Source organism: Neovison vison, chromosome 13 (genome assembly GCF_020171115.1).
Source record: "Neovison vison isolate M4711 chromosome 13, ASM_NN_V1, whole genome shotgun sequence".
NCBI lineage: Eukaryota > Metazoa > Chordata > Mammalia > Carnivora > Mustelidae > Neogale > Neogale vison.
Genome location: NC_058103.1, coordinates 83,661,501 through 83,679,806, shown reverse-complemented (window position 1 = coordinate 83,679,806; position 18,306 = coordinate 83,661,501). Strand labels below are relative to the sequence as shown.

Genomic DNA, 18,306 nt, shown 5'->3' with positions numbered 1-18,306 from the left:
GGAATGCACATTTTGTGATAAAATTATAAAAAGAAAAATGCAAGGAAGTGATTTGTATAAAAGTCAGAGTAGTAATTACTAATCAGGGAAAGGGAAAGGGCTACAATTATGCTGGAGCATATAGATGGGACTTGTGAACTGGGTGGCAAAGTTCTATTTCATTATCTAGGTGACTGTTTCAGTGCAGGCTGCTATAACAAATTACTACAGACTGGGTGGCCTAAAAAACGCAGATTTATATTTCAGTTCTGGAGGCTGGGAAATTGAAGACCAGGGCACTAGGACAGTTGGGTTCTGGTGAGAGCCCTCTTACTGGCTTACAGATGGTTGTATTCCTGCTGTGTCCTTATATGGGAGAGAAAATGTCTATACTGCCCAGAGCAATCTCTACTTTCAATGCCATCCTGATCAAAATTCCACTGGCATTTTTCAAAGTGCTGGAACAAACAATCCTAAAATTTGTATGGAACCAGAAAAGGCCCCAAATTGCTAAGGAAATGTTGAAAAAGAAAAACAAACCTGAGGGCATCACGTTGCTTGATTTCAAGCTTTACTACAAAGCTGTGATCATCAAGACAGCATGGTACTGGCAGAAAAACAGACAAAAACCAGTGAAACAGAGTAGAGAGTCCAGCTATGGACCTGTAACTATATGGTCAAATAATCTTCGACAAAGCAGGAAAAAATGTCCAGTGGAAAAAAGGTCTCTTCAATAAATGGTGCTGGGAAAATTGGACAACTATGGATAGAAGAATGAAACTCGACTATTCTCTTACACCATACACAAAGATAAACTCAAAATGGATAAAAGACCTGAACGTGAAATAGTAATCTATCAAAATCCTAGAGGAGAACATAGGCAGTAACCTCTTCAACATCAGCCACAGCAACTTCTTTCAAGACATGTCTCCAAAGGCAAAAGAAACAAAAGTGAAAATGAACTTTTGGGACTTCATCAAGAAAAAGCTTCTGCACAGCAAAGGAAATAGTCAACAAAACAAAGAGGTAACCCATGGAATAGGAGAAGATATTCACAAATGACACTACAGACAAAGTGCTGATATCCATGATCTATAAAGGACTCCTCAAACTCAACACCCCAAAAACAGGTAATTGCATCAAAAAATGGGCAGAAGACATGAACAGACATTTCTCCAAAGAAGACATACAAATGACTAACAGACACATGAAAAAATGTTCATCATCATTGGCCATCAGGGAAATTCAAATCAAAACCACATTGGGATACCACCTTACACCAGTTAGAATGGCCAAAATCAACAAGACAGTAAACAACAAGTGTTGGAAAGGATGTGGAGAAAGGGGAACCCTCTTACACTGTTGGTAGGAATGCAAGTTGGTGCAGCCACTTTGGAAAACAGTGTGGAGATTCCTTAAGAAATTAAAAATAGGGGTGCCTGGGTGGCTCAGTGAGTTAAGCCTCTGTCTCTAGCTGAGGTCATGATCTCAGGGTCCTGGGATCACGCCCTGAGTCAGGCTCTCTGCTCAGCACGGGGCCTGCTTCCGCCTCTCTCTGTGCCTGCCTCTCTGCCTACTTGTGATATCTCTCTCTGTCAAATAAATAAAATTTTTAAAAAAATAAGAAATTAAAAATAGAGCTACCCTATAGCCCTGCAATTGCACTATTGAGTATTTACCCCAAAGATACAGATGTAGTGAAAAGAAGGGCCACATGTACCCCAATTTTCATAGCAGCAATGGCCATAATCACCAAACTGTGGAAAGAGCCAAGATACCCTTCAATAGATGAATGGATAAAGAAGATATGGTCCACATATATAATGGAATATTACACCTCCATCAGAAAGGATGAATACCCAACTTTTGTATCAACATGGATAAGACTGGAGGAGATTATGCTGAGTGAACTAAGTCAAGCAGAGAAAGTCAGTTATCATATGGCTTCACTTACTTGTGGAGCATAAGGAGAAGGAAAGGAAAGGGAACTGGGGGAAACTGGAGGGGGATGTGAACCATAAGAGACTATGGACTCTGAGAAACAAATTGAGGGTTTTAGAAGGGAGGGGGTTGAGGGGATGGGTGAGCCTGGTGGTAGGTATTAAGGAGGGCACATATTACATGGAGTACTGGGTATGGTGCATAAACAATGAATCTTGGAACACTAAACAAATAAGATAAATTTTTTTAAAAAAGAGAGAGAGATGATCTCTCCGTTTCTCTTCTTATAAGGGCACTAATCCTATTTATGAAGGTTCCACCCTCATGACCTAATTACCCCCCAAAGACCCCACCCTCAAATGCCCTCATACTGGGGATTAAGGCTTCAACATACAAATTTTGGGGGACACACAAACAGTCGAACAAAAGTTGTTTTTTTCACTTATAGTAATTTATTAAGCCATTCATTTGGTTTACACATGGTTTTCTGTACCTGTGTTTTATAATAAAAAGTTTTTAAAAACTGTTCTTGGTTTTTAGATAAAACATATGTCAACGTTTCTTACCTTTAAAACAACAAGTTCTTTATACCTCACTCTATTTAATAACATGGACTTTTTGTATGTAAAGGAAGATGGAATCTCTTCTCCAAACAGCCAATAAATAAGCCTTTGCTTTTGAGGGCAATACACTCTATCATTTGCCACTATAGAAACTACTTATACAAGGGCTTCAATTTCCTTCCCATCGCATGTTCATTCAGCTCCCATAGCCCTGGGCTTTTGTAGGTAGATACTGGCCCATAATGATTTAGATTTGATCCCCAAGAGCAGGAGTAGACCACTCAGTCAATTGTTGAGGCAAAAGAATGGGACTTGAATTCAGTTTTCCAGGCTAAAAAGAGACAGCTTTCTTCCAGATGCAAAATAGTTTACTCTCCGTGAACTGTGGCAGGGGGGTAAATCTGTAAATGAACATCACCACCTTTAATGACCAGAAGAAACGTCGGCAGTGATACACAAAACTACTGGATGATTTCCTCCTCTCCAGTCCACAAAGTCCAAATGGATTATCACAAGGCATTAGTGGAGATGCTCTGAATATTTCTGTATATTTTCTGTTTCACTAAGAATTTGGGCTGATCTCTGCTCATTCTTACTTACTATTCTTTACAAATGTCAGGTAAGCCTGGAAAATATCCCAGATGGTCCAATAGTGGGATAAGGCAGCAGATCTCTTATTCAACGATAACACAGGTGTTAGGCAATGATTTGAAAATCAGGACTTGAAGGACAATATCAATCTCCAGTTGGAGAAAAGAGTATTTAGGGTAAAGAAACCAGAAGATGTCAGATTATCGTTGAATTCCCACTCCAAGGCACTGCTCAGAATCCCAGATGTTCCATTTGAATTCCTTCCGTTGCCACTCTGAAATACTAGTCTATAAATTTAATTGGTTATAAGCATGATTTCCCAAGATGCTTGTTTACTCTTTTCATGTAATATCAGATTGCTTTTAATAAGGTATTCAAACCCTACAAAGTATGTTTCCAAAAAAAATCAAAGCTAATTCACTACACTTAACACTTAAGTGCTTCTCTAAGTCAATAAAACCCGCCTCTGCTTAAATATAACTAGGACCTCAACTATCTCAGCTCCTATAATAGGGAATTCTCCCTTCCGTTCTTGCAGAAGTCCTTCAGAAAATGGACAATTCTAGTTGGGTATAAGAGATAACTTTTAGATCACTGCTATTGGAAAAACAAATGTGTCCCTCTTTAGGAAAAGTTAGCATTAGGGAAAATAACTCATTATCTCTATCTCTTCCGGTTCACCATTAAGTCTTTATTATCTCCCTGTTCACTACCTCATGCTTTTTGGACACTACTGAAGTTTATATGGTCCTTTAAATGTTTTCTTGCCTCTGATTTTAATTATAATCTGATCCTGACTCTCAGTACTCCCTGGCTTGTGCTGCTCCATCTTTCCATTCAGATTGTCTAGTCTCTTGGCAATTTTTACCCTTATATATGAAACAAAGTAATCACAGAAAATATAAACACCCAAGCCATACATCACAAATCAGAATCTTCTTGAGCTTTAGACTAGGTCCCAGTTGGAAGCAGCCTAGGAGACTGAAAATATATGCTATTTTAATGGAAGAGAGAGGTTCAGTAAAGCTAAGGCTGGAGCTGATCCTGGCCAGGCACAGTAGGTTGCAGACAGTGCTCATTTTCTTGTATTTATCCTATGCTATATGTAAGAGGCATTTATTTATTTCTTCAAAAACATTTACTGAGCACCTGCTTGTGCTGTGTGTGTGGCTGCAGATTAGAACAATAAGGAAAGTGGTATAATCGCTGCTGTCTTTGAATTCGCAATAATAATCCACAAGTCTACAAATCCTCAGATCCACTATGTAAGTATTATAAAGGAAAATAAATGGTGGGGACAATAGGAGAGCAATAATGAGGGAGATCTAACCTAGCCTGGGATTTTGGGAAGGCTTCTGAGGAAGTGCTCTAATGTGAGGCAAGTAGAGAAGATACTTAAGTGAAAGTGGGGTGGAGGGAAGAGCTCTCTAGACAGATAAAAAAGAGATTAGCGAAGTCCTTGAATCAGAAAGCAATGAGACACATTCAAGGAACTGGAAGAGCAGGATAGTTGAGTGCAGAGTGGGCCAGATGTGGAATGTGGGTAAGAGAAGGTCAAACGGTGCAGAGCCCTGGGACAAGGAGGGCACATATTGCATGGAGCACTGGGTATGGTACATAAACAATGGATTCTGGAACACTGGGAAAAAAATATGTAAACTGTTATCCTAAGAGCAAAATAAGCCATGAAGAGTTTTTAAGCAAAGGAGTGGCAGGGTCAGACTGTGAATGATCAGAAGGGCTTAAGATTGTGGGAAGGAGTCTAGTTCAGAGGCTCTTTCAATGGCCCTTCAAGAGATAAGTGAATGGATTTGATAATTGTTTACGAAGTAAAATAGATAGGAATTGGTAATGCAAGAACCATGAGGGGTAATGAACAGGAAGGAGGATCACTGGATAGATATAAGACCCATTTACTGAGATAGGGATTGTCTAAGAATTTTTCTCTAGAGAAGATAGGGAGAAAAACACATTCTCTTTCTTTGTAGAAATAGAATCACCAAGCTTTAATAAGTATCAGTCATTAACAGTAAGATTGGGTGAGGTCTAAGAATCATTTTGTATTCTAGACAAAAAAGAAAAATATCTTACAATAGTAGAAAAGATAACTGATAAGGAAGCCAGAGGACTTTATAAAATGTCACATAATTAATCTGATTAAAGAAAGCATAGAATTTTAAAGCAGTGAAGAAAAGCTTTTACTTAGAGAAAAATTAAATGCTTTTACGTAGAATGAAGTCAGAATGCTACAGCTTTTGACACCCCCCCCCCACCACCTATTACTCTTTTTTCTGTGGAGAAAATGAAAAAGAAGCACCAGAGGATATCTTAAAGTTTCTGGAAAGGCATCACTTCTGGGAAAACCTGGTAATATTAACCTAGTTCTCACTAAATGTTATGAAGAAAGTCTCTGACAGATACCACTTTGTAACTCTTGAACAAGGGACCAGCTAAAAATACCAAATTGAGACTGAATTGGTCTCTGCTTAGGAAAAGTCATGGACTAGAAAATGACAGAAAACTGCAGGTGTCCAAATATAGCATGCAGACTGTGGATTATCTAAGACAAGACTACTGAGGATTGCATAGGATTCACAGAATTGGGGTGGGGGGAGAACTCCTGGTCCTATATACAGGGAAACTGCCAGCAATTCCTTGCTTTCTTTTTGGAGGACTCAATTTTTTTTTCTTTTCAATGATTTTATTTATTTATTTGACAGAGAGAGAGAGAGAGATCACAAATAGGCAAAGAGAGAGGGGGAAGCAGGCTCCCTGCTGAGCAGAGAGCCCGATGTGGGGCTCCATCCCAGCACCCTGGGATCATGACCTGAGCCGAAGGCAGAGGCTTTAACCCACTGAGCCACCCAGGAGCCCCTTAAGTGGAGTTTTTTAAAGAAAGAAAGGAGAAAAGAAAAAAACGGAAAAGAAAAAGAAAATTATTATCTTACAATAGACTTCTAGTATGTTTCCTGAATGAACTTTACTTGGTAAGGTAAAACTAATTTCAAAAAGAAAAAAAGGAAAAAAGATTCACTTGCAAACTTAATTTTCCAAAGTTTATTTTTCAAACCTCCTTGTTTTTTTAAAGATAATCTTTCCCTTCTTATTATACTGGGAATGGATGCATCTGAACATAACCAAAACAGATGCTTTCTGTACGTTTCTGTCCTAGTCTTTAGGGCAAATCTTAACTTAAATCAGTAATGGGACTTTTTCTACATCTTCTTCATAGGGCCTGTAAATATTTTAAAAAGGGAATGCTACTAAGAAAGGTACTCATGGATAATTCTTTATGTCTCCAGTCTAGTCCAGATAGGACTGTCTTCATCTCTTAAAAGAATTTTCAGAAAACTTGAATCATGGAAAAGGCAGGGATAGCCTGCCACTTTAACCTTCATAGCATAGGTCTATAGTAATGGCTAAGACAGGAATGTCTGGATAAATCAGAGATGAAACATACCAGGGACATGGAGGAAATGACACTGGAGGGCCAATTCGGATAAGGACCATGCAATGACAATGGCAGTCCATACAGGAAATCCATTTTCAGGGGAATTCGTTGCGATTTTAGAAGCTGAATTGTATTTATTCATTACTTCTGATAAAGCTAGGAAAAGACAAAAACTATTTAAAATGGGGAAAGTCACTATATCAAGGACCACTCATTAGGCTCAAGTCTATGATTTGCCTATAAAATCAGTCTCAGAAACATTATGTTTGAGGTAAATACCCCTGCAGAGAATCAGCTGGATAATGAAGACCATCCTTTTTAATGTCCTATTCATGTAAGACTTCTTTCTTCTTTCTTCTTAAATGCTCAAGAGGTCTTGAACATTTAAAGCAGACTTACTTTAAAATTCCTTTCAGAGGGGTGCCTGGGTGGCTCAGTGGGTTAAAGCCTCTGCCTTCGGCTCAGGTCATGATCTCAGGGTCCTGGGATCAAGCCCCATATCAGGTTCTCTGCTCAGTGGGGAGCCTGCTTCCGTCTCTCTCTCTCTCTCTCTGCCTGCCTCTCTGCTTACTTGTGATCTCTGTCAAATAAATGAATAAAATCTTTAAAAAAAAAATTCCTTTCAGATTGCTCTATTATCTACAGGATCTTGGTTCTTCTTCTTCTTCTTCTTTTTTTTTTTTTTTGCATGAAACATTTTTATTTATTTGTCTGTCAAACACAGTAACTGATTTCCGTCTACAATGACTTAAGGTAAGCAGCTGAGGGTCGAGTGAAGGAGGCATGCGGCCTTACAGGAGAGCCTGCGGGGCCCAGCGGGGCACGAGGGGGGCGCGGGCGGGGCCTTAGCGGGCCTTCTCCAGGAAGGCCTTGCAGCACCTCACACACTGCTGGTAGACAGTCTCGAAGTCGGACTCATTCCCATAATAGGGGTCTTCAATAATGAGTTGGTTTTGCGGATCATAGCTCCCAAGTAGCTCAATTTTAGCTTTGCAGTTTTTAATTTGATTACTTTTTCTATTCAAGTCTCGCAGATTGCTTTCATCCATACACAGTATGTAATCGAATGTGGCAAAGACTTCCTTGGTAACCTGCCGGGCAGTGTGACTCATGGGGATGCCATGCTTCTTCATGCAACACTGCCCTCGGTAATCGGGAGGGTTTCCTATTTCGTACGTGGATGTCGCTGCACTGTCTATCCTCCAATGATCTGAAAGCTTTTGGTCAGTGACAAGTTTTCTGAACACTGCTTCCGCAATGGGCGACCGACGATGTTACCCAGACACACGAACAGCACCGACTTGGGCACCGGCTCAGCCATCTTCCCGCGCACACCGGATCTTGGTTCTTCTATCTGCAAATGGTTTTGTTGTTGTTTTCTGTGAGCACATGTCCAGGGAGAGCTGCCTTTAAAAGACTCCTTATGGTGTCCTGATTTCAGAAGTTACCTGAATAGAGAGGCTGTGAGAATAGGTTGTTTGTTTTGGGGGTTTGTTTTGTTTTGTTTTTTTCTAGTCTTTAGACCAGTTTTCATACTAGATATCTTGGCTTGGGGCTTCTGCACTTTACAAGTAGTATAAATTTGGCCCCAACTCTAGGTGTGGTTCAGATTAGGACTCTGATTTTTCAAGGATGACTCTTTATTCACCCAATGTCTTTAGGGCACCCAATTCTGTGCTCCATTTCCTGGCCACTGAGTGGATTCTTCCACAGAATAGACAGTCCCTTCTGGCCAATGCCTTTAGGCAAGAAACTCAAGTTTCTCCCTAGCCATTCACTGTCTCAATTCCAGCTACCTGGTAACAAATTTCAAATTCCATATTCTTTTCAATAGAAAAGTATTGATCTGGTTTTCCCCAATCACCTGTAACAATGCCGTCCTATCTCTTCCAAAATTCTGTCACAGTGACCACTATTCACAACTGCCAAATCACTAGGATTTCATACTTCATTTAAAGAAGTCTGAACATGTTTCTAGGTGCAATATGGTATAGTCAAAAACCACACTGGCCTGGGAATCCAGAGACCTGCTCTCTTGTCTAAGTCTAGCCCTAAATAAGTTGTGTAACTAAATTTGTTATTCATTTTGAGTTTCAGGGGAGAAAAAGAAGAATTTGGATTTGAAACAGAGAGGGGCTCTTTCAGCTCTAAAATGCCATGATTCTGTGAAATACTATCTTTCATCTTCTGGAGCCTCATGGGAGGCCACAAGTGTGGGGTAGCATGTACCTGAGACAAGGTGAGGATAATTTAGAAGGAAGTCCCTGGATCCCAGCTTCCCAGGCTTATGCAGCTCCTCCTTCATTAAAATAGCTACAAGACACATTAGCATTTCAAACACTGTTGCCTGTGATAGGTGATCTCAGGAAGATTAGGAGGTAGACAAATTCTGTTTTTTGTTTTCTTTTTTTATGTCAGGCTCAGTAAGTAAACATTAACTGTTTGAACACAATATTCAGCATTCCTCATTCATTTTTCATGAACTCATACAACATATCAAAGGGATATATGCCCCACTCCTTAGTTTTCCTCTCGGAATTACAGACAGACTCATTTTCCTCTGTCAGCAAACCTGAAAGCTAGAATTGTAGTTAAGTTGTAGAAATATCTCATGGAGGTGTGGACTTGGAAGATGGTAGCAGAGTAGGAAAACCCTAGGCTCACTCTGTTCCATAGATACAACTAGATAACCATCAAATCATCCTAAATACCCCAGAAATTGACTTGAAGACTGACAGAACAAACTCTACAATTAAAGGTAAAGAAGAGGCTACCTCAAAGAAGGTAGGGAGTGCTGAGATGCAATTTGGGAGAAATGGATTGTGGCCACTCTGGTAGTGAGAGAATCATGGTCACAGAGAAGGACAAGAGACAGACTAGCACACAGGGGAGTACATGGGGAAAAAGAATCCTCATAGCAACTGGCATGGAAAGCGAGAGGGCCTGAACTTCATGAGTTCTTGTAGTCAGTGGGGCTTAAAGGCTGGAGTTTTGAAGGTCAGCAGGCATAGGTGAGTAGAGCCTGGGAGGCATTTCACTACTCTTGGAGAGAAGGCAGGGAAACAACCCACAGACATACAGTGTGGAAACAGTGATCTTAAGAGCATCTGGGACACACAGTGGGGAGGTTATTTGCTCATCTCAGAGTGCATCCCAGAGACACAGTATTCACAGAGAGGCCCCTCTAGGACCAAAGGGACTAGCTGGTGCCATTTCCCTCCCTCACCCCTCAGCATAAGCACAAAACCACCTGTGGGAATCAGCGTAGTTCTGACACTCACTACCTAACATGCTTATGCCAAGCCCTGCCCTCCCATGCTCTGGTGGAACCACCTCTCCCAGTCATGCTTGCCTCAGGTTCAATATGGGGGCCCTCTCTCCCAGAAGACTGGCCCAAATCCCTACTCACACCACATCTCCCAACTAGGGAGTTTTGTGGAACCTTGGTTCTGGGTGGTGGTGGTGACAGGTCTCACTTCACAAGAAGACCAGAACACACACTTTTAAAACACACCACATTCAGGCCAGAGACCAAACACTGTTCAAAAGAGGAAAACAGTGCCTCTGCAGATAACTAGCCTGAAGAATAAAGCAGCCAAGACACAACAGCAGAACGCACACAGCACACATTGGAGATACTCCTGGAAGCACCAGGACCTTGGGAACAGGGCACACTATACTGCAGAGCACTACGGGACCTTTCCTTCATAAAGCCATTACCCTCAAGAACAGGAGACAGAGCTGACTTTTCTAACACAGAGAAACAGGCACAGAGACAGACAAAATAAGAAGACAGAAATTTATCCCAAATGGGAAAAAAAAAAAAAAAAAAAGCCAAGGCCAGAAAATCAAGGTAAACAGATATACGTAACATACCTGATGGAGTATTTATACATTTTTAAAGATTATTTATTTATTTTTAGAGAGAGAGAAAGAGGGAGAAAGTGCATGAATGGGGGAAGGCAGAGGTAGAGGGAAAGAATCTCGAGCAGATTCCCCACTAAGCATGGAGCCTGAGGCAGGGCTTGATCTCATGTCCCTGAGATCATGACCTGAGCCAAAATCAAGAGCTGGATGCCTAATCGAATAAGCCACCCAGGTGCCCCAATCTGATGGAGTATTTAAAACAATGATTATAAGGATACTCACTAGACTTGAGAAAAGAGTGGAAGACATCAGTGACAGCCTTAACACTGAGATTTTAAAAAGAACCAATTAGAGATGAAGAGTGCAATAAGTGAGATTACAAGCACACCTGATGCAATGAATAGCGGGATAGAAGATGCAGAGGAATGAATTAGTGACCTAGAAGATGGAGTAATAGAAAATTATCAAACTGAACAAAAGAGAAAGAAAAGAATTATGCAAAATGAGAATAGACTTAGGGAACTCAGTGACTCTATCAAATGTAATTTCACATTATAGGAATCCCAGAAGATGGAAGAGAGAGAAAAGAGGGCAGAAAATTTGTTTGATAAAATAATAGCAGAAAATTTCCCTAATCTAGGAAGGAAACATATACTAAATCCAGGAGGCAAGAAAAATCTCAACAAAGGCAGATATACACTCAAGGCATATTGTAATTAAATTGGCAAAATATAGTGATAAAGAAAAAATATTTTATTTTATTTTATTTTTTTAAAATATTTTATTGATTTATTTGACAGACAGAGATCACAAGTAGGTAGAGAGGCAGGCAGAGAGAGAGGAGGAAGCAGGCTCCCCGCTGAGCAGGGAGCCCAGTGCGGGGCTCAATCCCAGGACTCTGAGATCACGACCTGAGCCGGAGGCAGAGGCTTAACCCACTGAGCCACCCAGGTGCCCTGAAGAAATATTTTTAAAGCAGCAAGACAAAAGAAAACAGTAAAATACAAGGGAAACCCCATAAGGCTAGCAGGTGATTTTTTAGCATCAACTTTCCAAGCCAGAGGGAGTAGCATGATATATTCAAAGTGCTGAATTGAAGGTTGGGGGTACCTGGCTGGTTTAGTTGATAGAGCATGTGACTCTCAATTTCAGGGTTATGAGTTCAAGCCTCATGTTGCATATAGAGCTTACTTTTAAAAATTTTTTCTCTTCAAAATGCTGAATGGGAAAAATCTGCAACCAGGAATACTCTTATCTAGCAAGGCTATATCATTCACAGTAGAGAGAGAGATAAAGAGTTTCCAAGACAAACAAAAACTAAAGGAGTTCATGACTACTACACCAGCCCTGCAAGAAATATTAAGGGGACTCTCCAAGTGGAAAGGAAAGACCAAAAATGACAATATGAAGGTAGGAAACATAAAAGCAAAAAATGAATATTTCTGTTAAAAAAAAAATCAGTCAAGAAACTCACAAAACAAAAAGCTGTAAAATGTGAAAACATATACCTAAATCATGGGGAGGACAGGAGTAAAGAATGGGTTTACACTTAAACAACCATCAACTTAATATAGACTGCTATGTGCAGAAGACATTATATACAAACCTAATGGTAACCATACATCAAAACCCGCTAATAAATATGCAAAGGATAAAGAGAAAGAAATCCAAACATGTCCAAATATATAAAGCAAATCAGCAAACCATGAAAGACAGAAAGACAAGAAAGAATAGAGAAAGTCTTCAGAAATAACCACAAAACAAAACAAAACAAAACAAAAAAGAAATAACCACAAAACAAATGATAAAATGACAATAAAAACATATCCATCAATAATAACTTTGAGGGGCGCCTGGGTGGCTCAGTGGGTTAAAGCCTCTGCCTTCGGCTCAGGTCATGATCTCAGGGTCCTGGGATCGAGCCCCACATGGTGCTCTCTGCTCAGCAGGGAGCCTGCTTCCCTTCCTCTCTGCCTGCCTCTCTGCTTACTTGTGCTCTCTCTCTCTCTCTCTGTCAAATAAATAAATAAAATCTTTAAAAATAATAATAATAATAATAATAACTTTGAATGTAAATGGCTAAATGCTCCAATCAAAAGACACAGAATGACAGAATGGATAAAAAAACAAGATCCATCTATATGCCGCCTATAAGAGACTCATTTGAGTCCTAAATACACCAATAGATTGAAAGAGAGGGGATGGAGAAACATCTATCAAGCTAACGTAAGTCAAAAGAAAGTCGGAGTAGAAACTTGTATCATACAAAATAGACTCTTTTGGGGGTGTGTGTGTGTAAAGCAATAGAAATTTATTAAGTGAAGATACAGAAAAAGCTCTCAAGGATGAGAGAGCTCACAGTAGGGTTCTTAATGAGGGCCTATAGGGTTGGTCTTTTATAGAAAGATAACCAGGGAACTTAAATCCTTTTAACATCTCTATTGATAACACCTTCCATGGCTTACTTCCTTTTTAGGGGCTGGTTATTCTTTGTGAGTCACAGGTGATTATCATAAAGATACCCACTCCACATGACCTACCCCACATGCCAAGGGCAGGGACTCTAAAACAAAGATGGTAACAAGAGACAAAGAAAGACTCTATATAATAAAAAATTAAGGGGACAATCCAACTAGAACATATAACAATTACAAATATTTATGCACCTAACATAGTAGTACCCAAATACGTAAAACAGTTAAAAACAAACAAAGGAACTAATCAATAATTATACAATAGTAGGGGACCTTAACAACTCACTTATATCAATGGATAGATCATCTGAACAGAAAATAAACAAGGAAACAGTGGCTTTGAATGACACACTAGACTAGATGGGTTTAACAAATATAGTCAGAACATTTCATCCTAAAACAGCAGGATAGACATTCTTTGCAAATGCACGTAGAATCTTCCCCAGAATAGATCATATATTGCATATAAAAATACCTCAACACCTGTCGGAATGGCTAAAATTAACAACACAGGAAACAACAAATGTTGGTGAGGATGCGGAGAAAGGGGAAAATTTTTGCACTGTTTGTAGGAATGCAAACTCATGCAGCCGCTCTAAAAAACAGTATAGAGGTTCCAGAATAAGTAAAAAATAGAACTACCGTATGACCCAGCAGTCACACTCCTGGGTATTTACCCAAAAGATACAAAAACGCTGATTTGAAGGGATATGCACAACTTTATGTTTATAGCAATATTATTTACAATAGCCAAGTTATGGAAGAAGCTATTGATTGATGACTGCATAAGAAGATGTGGTCTGTTATTCAGCCATAAAAGAGAATGAAATCTTGTCATTCGCTATGACCTGGATGGAGCTAGAGAGCATAATGCTAAGTAACATAAGTCAGTCAGAGAAAGACAAATACCATATGATTTCACTCCTATGTAAAATTTAAGAAACAAAACAAACTAGCAAAGGGGAGGAGGAGAGAGAGACAAATTAAGGAATAGGTTCAATTATAGGGAACACACTGATGGTTACCTGAGGGGAGGACAGGGGGAAGAGATGGGTGAAATAAGTGATGGGAATGAAGGAGAGAGCTTGTTCTGATGAGTGCTGGGTGATGGATCAAAGTGTTCAACCACTATTCTGTGCACCTGAAACTAATATTACACGGTATGTTAACTAACTGGAATTAAAAATTTAAAAAGAACATCTCATGGAAATAAAAAAAAAAAAAAGCTTCACAGAATAGCACACTGCTATCTCCTATGTCCCGCACCCCAGCCCATCCCCCTTTTTTCTCTCCCATTAGGCAGTGTACAGACACACGAACAAGCACTGTGTGCAACTCGAATGGTTACCTAAGCACATAAGGGCAGCATCTGGGGCAACAGTCAGCAGGCACAGAGCAACCAACAGAACAGGACTGAATTGAGCTCCCAGGGCTTTTCCAGGGCCTATAGCACATATTACCTCAAAATCCTTACCACAACCTCTGTCCCATGTGCTATGGAGAATTTTCTTTGAGTATCTCTTCTGAAAAGTTAATCCACAGATATACTTAAGCCCAGAAAAAAAAAAAAAAAAAAGATCACTGTAGGAGACTTGAAAATGATGGTCAATGATTTTGATTGCATCCCATATGATGGAAATTAGTTAGGAAGAGTACTAGATTCAGAACTTGGAAATCACGGGGTTCTAGTCTTTCCAGTCTCCTCTCTGCCTGTAACTATGAGACCAGAGCCAAAACACCTGGCATCCCTGGGTCTCAGTTTTCTTCTCATTTACAAAATGAGTAGGTCTGACAAAATGATCTCTAATGCATTTGCCAGTTCTAAAATTCTATAAGGTTTCTAAGAACTAGGAAAGCATGGTTTATGTTAGAGGCCAGTCCCAGCTGATTACAGGAAGAACTTTAAAAAACATTGTAAGGGCCCACACTAGGCCCCTACAAGGCTTGGGAAGTGGTTTGGATAGCACTTCAGAAGGTCCTGATGATAAACCAGAACTGGAACCACTGGTCGTAAGCTAACAGAATACTCTGGACTGTTTGACCAAAGGATAATAATAAGTTGGCTGGGTCAGCCTCAGAGGTAATCAGCAACTGACATTCTGTGGGGTAATTAGTATTCACATTAGTGAATGGAGAAATGTTTATTTAATTTGCAAGTGATAGAGAACTTGGGAGGGCAATCAGTACTCCAATCTTAGAGATGGAAGGAGTGCTTGGAAACCAACAGTATAAAGATCAAAGAGGAAAGACTCAATATAGTACCCCCTGGATAAGAATGAGAAATCTAAAAAAAAAAAAAAAAAAAAAAAAAAAAAAAAAAAAAGAATGAGAAATCTGAGTGAGGTGAAGTTGGCAAGAAAAACACCAGAAAAACAACAAAGTGTCAGAGTGGGTGACAAACTGACCAGTAACCAGCACATTAGCACTGGACCTAGGGCTAAATGTAGGAATTGAATAAGGCCTTCCTTACGCTGTGTGGTTCTAAAACTCAAGAATTTCAGTTACAACAGTTTGGTTTAATAACACCAGGCCTCCAAGAACAGAGTTCAGATTTCTTGCCATCGCATAGTAACTGTGAGTAACTGCATAAGGAGCAAATTTCACTGCAAACTCTTCACTGCGCAAATCATAATGTCAATAACAGATGTGCATCATCGTCAGTGACAAATCGCATCGCTTCGTTCCAAGTCTGCTATAGATTGGTTGCTATGGGTCTGTTACTCAGTTCACACATGAACAACCAAGTGTCTAGTGGGGCTGTGTCCTTGTCTTCCGGTGATGAACCCCAAAATGGGCAATGGAAAAAATGGAACTGGCCAACAAAGAGATGAATGTGCAGCAAAGAAACAAATAGTGATAACGCTGGAAAGTAAACAGAGTTCTAGAAGACATAGTGAACTGTGGGACTGTGGACACTGCTGCTATTTGAGAGGCTCTAGACACTCACCAGAGGAACTTTGTGAAGGCAAGCCAATCAGCATAAGTGAGTAAAGTGGCTGTGATGAGAAGTAGGAAAATGTCCCAGAGGAAGTGATGCTGGCAAAAAAAGCTTCATACTAAACGAACTCCTGGAGCTATTTCAGACATTGAAACCACAAAAGACAAAATGTTGGAAGCTGATCCAAGTTAGAAAGGAGTGTGACAATTCACCAAGGCACAGAGGGGATGTTTGTCCAGGATTGTAAGTTCTAGGACAAGAAGGCAGTAAGCATTGTTCAAATTACTCTGGATAAGTTTTTTTTTTTTTTCTTACAAAGAAAGAAAATATTTTAATTCTTAAGGTTTTAAATTGTAGTATCCCAGCATTAGTTTTTCCATGTTCTTTCATTTCTCTACACATTTATAACCAAGAGGAATAGTATTTTAAACACTTATGTATCGTGATTTTTCCATTGATTACTAAGATCACATGATAGAGTCTCAGCTTGCATGATTATTTTTATAGTCATACTACCATCCAAAGCAAAAACTGCTGTCCTAAAGTCCTAAAATGTAGAATCAGTTCTTATCCATGGAACAGTATAAGTTTTGGAGAAAGGCAATGGAAGATGGACTATATAACCTTTCAAGGTCTCCACCAGAGCTAAAATACTATGATTTTTTTTTTAAAACCACCATTGTGGGACTTTATCTTTCCCTAAGCTGCCAATTATTTCTGAGCACTGTACTTAAATTGTTCTTTGCTTTGTAGCTTTGGCTTTCTTTGTCCCAGATCCTCTCTAGTTAAAGGGCATTAGATTATGGAGTAGAACTCAAATGGGAAAGCAAAGCTGCAGAACAACCCTGTCTTCCATGAGGCTCTGTGATGGGAACTGTGGTAGCTCTGATGTACACAGCTTCCACGGCATCAGTGCATCCATACAAATCAGCTTTGAGTGCCCAGGACAGATCTTTCTGCTGCTGCATTCTGTGCACTCAGACTGGCGCTGCTCCAGAGCCCTGGCATGGGTTTGAAGCATGGATACTCACTGCAAAAATCCACTGCCAAACCACGCTTTTATGAACACCCTCCCAGGACAAGGCATTTATAGTGAGGACACATATGGACCTTGTGTGCTCACTTCAATACTGACAATTCTTGAGCTACAACACAGACAATCATTGCCATAAGAAATCCACAATCTTGTCACCACTAAGAATTATCAGGTGAGGGAATACTTGGTATTTTTAAACAGGACACTGACCTGTTCTCTGTTCTCTCATTCTCTGCCCTCCATTTATATATTAGTTCTGCTCAACTTGAGACACATTCCAATATTCTTCAGGAGATGGCTCAGTAATGTAATTCCTGAAACAGTGCAATGTCCTAGCCCTGTATCCTTCCTCCATTTACTAGATTTCCAGGGAGAAAAAATGTGATAGACAAAACCCAAACCTTGACTGCCCATAACTCACAACAAAAGTATGAGAGACACAGAAGCTCATTAAACTGTAAGTTACTTAAGGATAAGGTGTCTTCCATCAAAAATAATACTGAGAATAGAATATTTGCTTTCTGCTATTAATTGGATTTAGAAATAGAGATTACAAATATTCTTCATTATTAAGTCCCACAGAATCCCACAATCAAAATTTGTTCTTTCATCATGTGTCTATTTGGAGATTGTGAATTTTGGTTTCATCTGATTTGCTTAAGAATTGTCCCTACAGCAGAAATATGGAATTTGGACTGGGCATTCCTCAGTATGGCCAGTTATTTATTTGATGGGGAAACTGTGAATTCTTAAAAGAAAAAAAAAACCTACGATTACAAGATTACTTAATTTTTAACAAAAAAATATTCCAGCTTGTTTCCCACCACATGTGTACAAACTTGTTTCAACTTCTGAGGCAGGTATCTCTACTTAAAAAGAGAGGACAACACTGATCAGGCAATTCATTCTTTCACAACCTCACAGAAGATTCTACTATGAGGATGGGAAAACAAAATTGTCTAAAAATTACTGTACACTGAGATAAAACATGAACTACTATCATCTGACCTCTTTTTCGATCAAATTTCCTTGTTTTTAACTAAGAGAACAGAATGCAACCGTTTTGGAAGTAAAACAACTTCTCCTTTGGGAGTTATTTATTGTACAGAGTTGTTTGAGATTTTATAGTGCTGGTCAATAGAACTTTCTGCATTAATGGAAATGTTCTATATCTGCACTGACACAGAAGCCACTAATCAGCTGTGGCTTGACACAACTTGAAATGTGACTAATGCTACTGCGGAACTGAATTTTTAGATTAATTTAATTTTTATTTAAATACCCACGTGTGGTTACCGGCTAATACAATGTAGATCTAGAACCAAAGTTCCCAAATCTAGTTACAGAATGGAATCACCAGGGGAGACTAAAAGATACCCATGCCTCCTAAACCAATTTCCTATTGATTTTCATTTAATAAGTCTCAGTAGGGACTACCTTTTTTTTTTTAAGTTCTCCAGGTGATT

The 18,306-nt window shown here is 39.5% G+C and overlaps 1 protein-coding gene and 1 pseudogene across 4 annotated transcripts in view; both read right to left on the bottom strand.

The window, feature by feature from the left end:
* Nucleotides 1–18,306, bottom strand: part of FRMD5 (FERM domain containing 5) — a 310,939-nt gene that overhangs the window by 91,211 nt on the left and 201,422 nt on the right. The gene's annotated exons all lie outside the window — the stretch shown is intronic.
* On the bottom strand, nucleotides 7,197–7,849 carry LOC122893937 (annotated as a pseudogene).